At 43.4% G+C, this 7,179-nt stretch overlaps 1 protein-coding gene across 1 annotated transcript in view; it reads right to left on the bottom strand.

Moving 5' to 3' along the window:
• Positions 1 to 7,179, bottom strand: part of LOC103605993 (probable G-protein coupled receptor 133) — a gene marked incomplete at its 3' end in the record, with an annotated part of 52,095 nt that overhangs the window by 25,334 nt on the left and 19,582 nt on the right. The window lies entirely within an intron of this gene.

The raw sequence follows: 7,179 nt of genomic DNA, 5'->3' as shown, positions 1-7,179 counted from the left end.
TAGCTTGTGTGGGACAGGTTGGGTAAAGGGGAAAACATGCTGTATTTTGTCCACATTATGATTATGAGGACAGAATTAGGTCTGGCTGTGTAAATTTCCCTGGTACAATTTTCAGGTTATCTACTATTATCTATTCTCCTTATTGTGAAGACCCAGGTACCAGAAAAACCCAAAGAGAATGGCGCATAAGACTTTCTTATTAATCCTAAAAACACGGAAGAGCTGAGGAACAAAAAGTTAGGCTGCACATTGCCACCTGTGGATGCAGGATGCCTCTTAAATAGAAATGTTAGCATGTATCCACCCCATGCCCTGAGGGGACGGTCCTCCCTCACAGCCTCTGCTTTTGGCTCAATAAAGAGAGGCTGTGAGCATGGGTAGACCTTGACTCTATAGCCTTAGATTTTTTTTTCCAGTTCTATGATCAGAAGGAGGGAAAGTCAAACGGCTACAGATAGATCTACCATATGATTCAGCAATCTCACTTCTGGGTACAGACCCAAAGGAATGGAAATCATCATGTTGAAGGGATACCCAAACTCCCATGTTCATCACAGCTCTGTCTACAATAGCCAAGATATGGAACCAACTTAAATGTCCATCAGGACATGGATATGGAAAATGTAGTATATATAGACTGTAGAATACTACTCAGCCATAAAAAAGAATGAAATCCTGCCACTCTCAGCAACGGAGATGAGTTTGGAGAAAATTGTGTTAAGTGAAATAAGACAGGTACAGAGGGGAAAATACCGCATGTCCTCACTCATAAGTGCGAGCTAAGAGAGAAAGAAGGAAGGAGAGAAAGACCACAGTGGGGTGTTGGACTTGCAGAGGGAGAGGACAGACCTAGGTTTGCCAGGGTTGGAGGGGGGAGGCGGAGGGAAGTCAGGGAGTAATTGGGTGGGGGACATGGGGAATAACTGCAATTTGTGATGAGGGGCATGCTGATAGTATTGATCTGATCATCACATCTTGGACACAGGTGGTGACAGTCAGTTTGTACCCCATTAATATGCGTAATCAATAATAATAATAATAAAAGAAGGAGGGAAAGCCAATTAATTGCCTTAACAAGCAAGTAGAGGGGGGAGAAATGGTACAGCAAAGAGCAAAATCTGGAGAAGAGAAAACACACTGAAATTCACAGCAGTGGAGAACTTGGATGACAGAGAGACACAGCGAAGGGTCAGGGTTCACATCTTCAGCTGCACTGACAGGAGGAGAGCCTGAGATGTGAAATGCAACAAGAGGGACAGCAGATGTGCCAAGGGCTGGTGTTTCTCAAACTGGCCTATACAACAGGGCCCTAAACGCAAACGCCCGCCTAGCCAGGAAGTCTACACACGTGAGCAGGACAGTCCTGTTTCATGCTCCCTCAATGTGCACGCGTGCTTCTGCATAGCAAGCCTCCGCATATCCAGACTCATTCCTGCCGCCCACCCCCCAGGCTCTCTCTCTCACTTTCCCCACTTAACAGAAAACACTAATATAAAAAATCGTTCCCTTTTCTCTTATCACTGCTGCTATAAGAAAGCCACAGTGCAAGCCATCATGATGAACAGCTACTGCCCTTCAGTCTCAGCAAGAGAGACAACGGCCAGTGCTGGAGACCCAGGAAATCTGGAGGATATTGGCCCTATCTGAAGGGAATGATGACACCTCAGCCCTAACCAACTGCTGCCACGGAGGCACGGAAGGTTGTTGGATCGTCTGATTTTTAAAAGAAGTCAGAAGTATAGATTTTTAAATAAAATTTTCTCATACATATGTTGAATATTAATTTAAAAAAGAAAACAAAACAGTGAAAGCACCATGAGAGGTTTCCTTTCTGGAAACATAGTGAACTCGGATATCCGGATCCACCTTGCTAGAAACAATTTAGCAAGTCTCAGTATAAAAACTGAGAGGACCAACATATTGCCCACCAAGCCAAACACTTCTGTGTGGGCTACAGTCAGCCTTGGTCAGTTTTGAGATGTGGTCTTACGTGAGATATGAGAATCACCTGGAAAGATTGGCAAAAATGCAGATTCCCCGGCCTTGTCCACCCACTGAGACTGAATCGCTGGGTCTTGGCTGGGGCCTATGGACTTCCACTGTTTGCGAGCTTTGTAACTGCGGCTGCCCAGTCTGTGAGCTACACTTGAGAGGCACCGCACTAAATCACCGTGTGCCTCTAGGCATATCTTGCTTCCTCTCTGGGCCTCAGTTTCCCCCTCTGTAAAACGAGTGCACTAAATGATGCTTCTCTGAAGATTGTCTGCCCCACCAAGGTCTACAAAGTTCTCTGACCCGGGATCAGTGGAGGAAGACAGCAGTTGGATCCATGCCAGCCCTGCCTCTATCAGACCCCTTTGGAAGTTTCTATTCTGACACCCTAGCCTTCAAATATTTTAGCAGTTTATTGACAGCTTTTTAAACTTAGCAACCTAATGCAAAGGAGAGAAAGTCAAATCACAGCTTAGAAAAGGGGAATGTGAGTGTTGAGATTTTCCAGCTGCCGCCGCACAGTTTTAGCAGCCTTCTCAGTGTTTATAAGCAGAGGAAGTACTTAATGCAGGAGAGGAAAAAGTGAAGGAAACGTTTACGGTGGGGGGTGGGGGGCGTGGCGGGGGGAGAAGGTAAATCTAAAGTGATTCAGTGTTGGGCTGGAATTAGAAGTAACACGTGGAAGTTACTCAAGATAGACGTTAGTCCAATATCAGAAATAACTTTCTAAAGGTCCAAAAGTGGTGTAGGCTTCCTTTTTGGTTTGTTTTTGAACCAATATCCATGTTTTTATATATTTGTTATGTCAAATAGCATTATTCTTAACTAATATAGCAATAGATCAGACGTAGAGATGAGATAAAGCAAGAAAGGTAATTCTAACACTTTGTACTTCAGTCCTGGGAATGACCTTTCCTTCTTTAGACTTTTACGCAATTTCCCTTCATTTAACTTTATTTTATTGTGGTAAGAACCTTTCACATGAGATCAACCCTCCTAACAAATTTTTTAAGTGTACGATACTGTATCATTGACTCTGGGTACCACGTTGCAGAACAGACTTCCTCGGGTGTGGTTCGGTACCGGGTGCAGGCCTGGCAAGCCCTCGCCGGGTGCATTCCAGGACCGGAGCATGAGAAAGGTCATGGACTAGTAAACATGGAGTGAGCATCCACAGTGTGCCGAGCACTGTGTAAGCCCTGGACATTCAGCAGTGGCCAAGACAGACACGGTCCTTGTCTTCACAGAGCTAAAGACCAAGGAGGGTGACATAATAATAGGCCATTATCAACTGAGCAAGTTCCAAGGAGGAAATGACCAGGCAGCTACAAGAGTATAAGACAGAGGAGCCCACCTGGTCTGCTGCTCATCCCTGCAAAGTAACATGAGCTGAGCCCTCGAGGTCTACAGGTGGGTGAGAAAAAAAGTGCTAGAACATTCCAGCCAAGGTCCTTTATTATTTTCAGTTTCCCCACTTGTGTGGTCACTGGTCATGAGAGTTGAAGGAGGGACATTTTGGTATTGAAGGAACAGACTGTGCTTCTTAAAGTTCACATTCAAAAATGACCAGATATCCAAATAGCATTTTTCTCTCAAAAAGGTCCTCAAAAACTTCCCCCAATAAGAAGCCAGTGATCATGAAAAAAACTTTCCTTTAGGGTGCCATTTGCCAAAAGACAGAACCCACGATCAGCTCACAGAATCAAGGAAGGTAGGAAGCAGATAGAGATACGCTGCAGAACATGCCAACATTGGTGAAGAGCCGGGAGTGGACGTCCTGGCCGAGGAAGCAGATTCTGTCTCCTATATGTGAACTCAGGGAGGGGAACAGCCACATTTTTCAAACGTTTATTTCCTTTGAAAAGCTCAAACCTCAACCCTGTCTCCTAAAACATTCTTTTAAAAACATCAGCTGGTTGGTTAATGTACACAAAATTACAGCTCCATAGGAAAAATAAGTACTAGTGGTATACAGTAGTGTTAAGCATCTATAATTAACAATAATTTATTGTATGCTCTCAAATGGCTAGAAGACAGGAGATCAAATGTTCTGATCACAAAGGAATGATACATTTTTGCAATGATGTCTATACTAATTATGTGATTTGATCATCACACATGATACATGAATAGAAATATAACTCTGTCTTCCATAAATGTGTACCATCAATACGAGCCAATTAAAAAATAAATTTTAAAAAAATTTATTCAAAAATCTGCTGAAAATATGAACAGAGACCACGTGAGGATTTTGAAATAAGAAGTATAAAAGCAGTGGACTTGTGGGACAGGGTTGGAGAGCATTTCTCTCTTTATCTAAATGTTGGTGGTTGTTACAAGAATAATGGGTTAGAAGTTTTTGCCCTCACCAAAAAAATGCGGAGGAGGGAATAGCTCAATATATCTGAAAAGGCAAATCTAATGTTTCCCAAGTTTTAGTCACCCACAATTTTTTTGAGATCTGAAAACCATCTGCACTATTATTATTTTTCTTTGTCAACCCATTTTTAAAGCTTGCTACTTACTGAAGTCTCCTCCTAAGTAATAGCTATGAAAACATATTTCTGGTGAGCTACTTATATTGAAATAAAAACATAACCACCAGTTTTTGCTTTAATTGCTCCAGTGCCACCTGAAACTGCCTTGCAAACCTCCCAACTATATAAACTTGAATTTGGAAAATGCTAGGCAGAACTTCCCTGTTCATGTCTGGTTCTTGAACTCAGGAATACAAGCTCATTCAGGCCCCAGGAAATCTGCCTCAGCAAAGCATGTGCAAACAAATGTGGGGAATGTGGGCAGCGTCCTTATGCATGCTTAGCAGCCTGTCACTTTGTGGAGCTGGGATCTAGACCAAGGGAGGGCGATTGAGGAAGACCCCACCTCACCTCTGTGTCTGCATTAAGCTTGATGCTAGGGTCATCTCACCTAGCCAAGGATGATTTAAGTTTTCCTGGCTTTATTTAAGGTTTTCCGGTCATGCAATAGAGAAAGTGTCCACATGGAAAATATATTTAAAAGTCCGGTTAACTACGACACACAGAAATTGTTAACAAAGTGGGACATGGAGCCAAAGTCCGCATCTCTTTTTACCACCCCAATTCTTGTCTGCCTCATTTTTTCACAGATGAAATGAGTTAATACATGTAATGGGATTAGATCAATGATCAGCACATAGTAAGGGATTAACAAATGTGTGTCATCATGATTAGTTCAACCTGAGAGCCCTCTATCAGACAGTCACCCTCAAAGCAGGCAAGTTGGTATTCTCATTAGGACATATATCCTACTGAAGAAAGAGAAATGCAGAGCCATTGACACAGGGGCTATAAACACAAATGGCCTCTCAGTAGCTAGACCAACCTTGTGCCCATAACATACTAGCTCTCTTAGTCTTCACAACAACTTCATGAGGAAGGCACTTTTATTGACCCATTTTACAGATAAGAAACTTGGACTCAAAGCAGGTAAGCAGTTTTCCAAGGTCACCACAGAAAGGATCGGCACTGGGATTGGAATCTGGGCCACCTGGCCCATGCCCATGCTGTGAACACGCTCTATGTTCAACCTGCAGGATGATTAGAGGGGCCGAGAAGTCCAGTGGGGGCCATGTCGAGCTGGAGACAGACGTCCAATAGAGAGAGGGCTGCCATGGTTGAGCTCCAGCCAATCAGAGTCAGAAAGGATTTCTCACAAAAATATTTCCTATTTTTCAATGTTAACCACTAATTAAAAAATTTAACCCCATGCCTGCCAAACTCAACACAGCCCCAGGCCAGAAGCCTCTAGTCTGTGACTTTGGAGCTCAGGTGAAACCTTTCCAATAGCTTTGACTCCCAATGGTCATGCTTCCCCTCCCGCCCACCACAGTCTCCCTTCTGGGGTTGACAATCCATGAGAGTCCCCAGTCATTGGAATCCTGGGACTTAATACTGTTCCCATCCCCAAAAGAGAGAGATTCTAGTGTAACAGCTGAGCTGTAGAGACACTGCTGCTCCAAGAGAAGCTATTCCCTCAAAACCTGGAAAAAGCTACTGCAGAGATGCCCACTCTTCCTGAATTCGAAGCAGGGAGGAGGCGACAGGGGAACATAGCTGCTCGCCTGTCCTCCTGGCGGCTGTCGCTGGGCCCAGGGTTGTTTTTAATTTGGAGAAATAAACAAGCCTGGTGTGTTTATAGGACTCTTTGAACTCAGGAACAGCTCAAACTATGACTTTGTAAACCTGGCTGTGGTTTTGGATCTCAAAACCATTTCTCAAAATTCTGGGTTCCACAAAGACCAAAATGTATCCTCCCATGTGTTTTTGCCTTGCTAAGCTTTTGTTTGTTTTTATTGGAATGTAGTCCATATCATGCTAGATTCATGTACAATTAACTCATCACATAAGGCCATGTAATGTCCAAAAAGCCTTAGACCTTCGTATGAGGCCCGCATTAAACTTTCTTCTCCCCTACAAATAAAATATTTCATTTCATCTAGGAGAAAGGAACTTCGAGGCTCAAAGCTGATGTGGATGGCAGAGAACAATTTTCCAGAAAGTTTCAAATGTGGCCCAGATATACATTGTCTAGACCTCAGATGCTAAAGAGTAGATTACTTTTCACACAGAAAAAAAAAAAAAAAAGTAGTAGATGCCTAATTTCTCTTTTTTGTATGTGTGTTTTTTTTCCATGGTATTACTTTAGCCACAGGCCTGCAACCATTTGCTGGAACGGTTCCATCTACTGCTCAGCCTCTCTCGATGGATATAAAAGAAGCAAACTCATGCACGAGCACTAACAGGCAGGCCCTGCCTGACCCGCCATCAACATCCAGAGTCAGAAATAACGTGGCTTGAGCCACACCGTCAATTTCCTCCCCACAAATGCCATGGCCCTATCCAAATCCTGGTGTGCTGTCACCGTGTCTATTTTTTAAGGAGGTTTTTTCCCCCTCCTTTACAAGATTAAATATTTTGATCTCACATCTCTGTGAGATGATGTTATAACATTCAGTCTGCAGTACTAGTCTCTAGTTGGAATTCTAGTTGCCTATGTCCTCATCCCTCCTCCCCACCTCCAGCTCATATTGGACATTTTCACACATTCTGCAATTGATGAGAGCTTCACATTCAAATCTGCCACCGGCCAGAGGAGCAGGTGCTACCCAAGAATGAAATGCATTAAAATATGCTGAAGACATCACTC

Source organism: Galeopterus variegatus, unplaced genomic scaffold (assembly GCF_000696425.1).
Source record: "Galeopterus variegatus unplaced genomic scaffold, G_variegatus-3.0.2 Scaffold6219, whole genome shotgun sequence".
Lineage (NCBI taxonomy): Eukaryota > Metazoa > Chordata > Mammalia > Dermoptera > Cynocephalidae > Galeopterus > Galeopterus variegatus.
The sequence above is the reverse complement of the archived record's forward strand: the minus strand, read 5'-3'. Positions and strand labels throughout refer to the sequence as shown.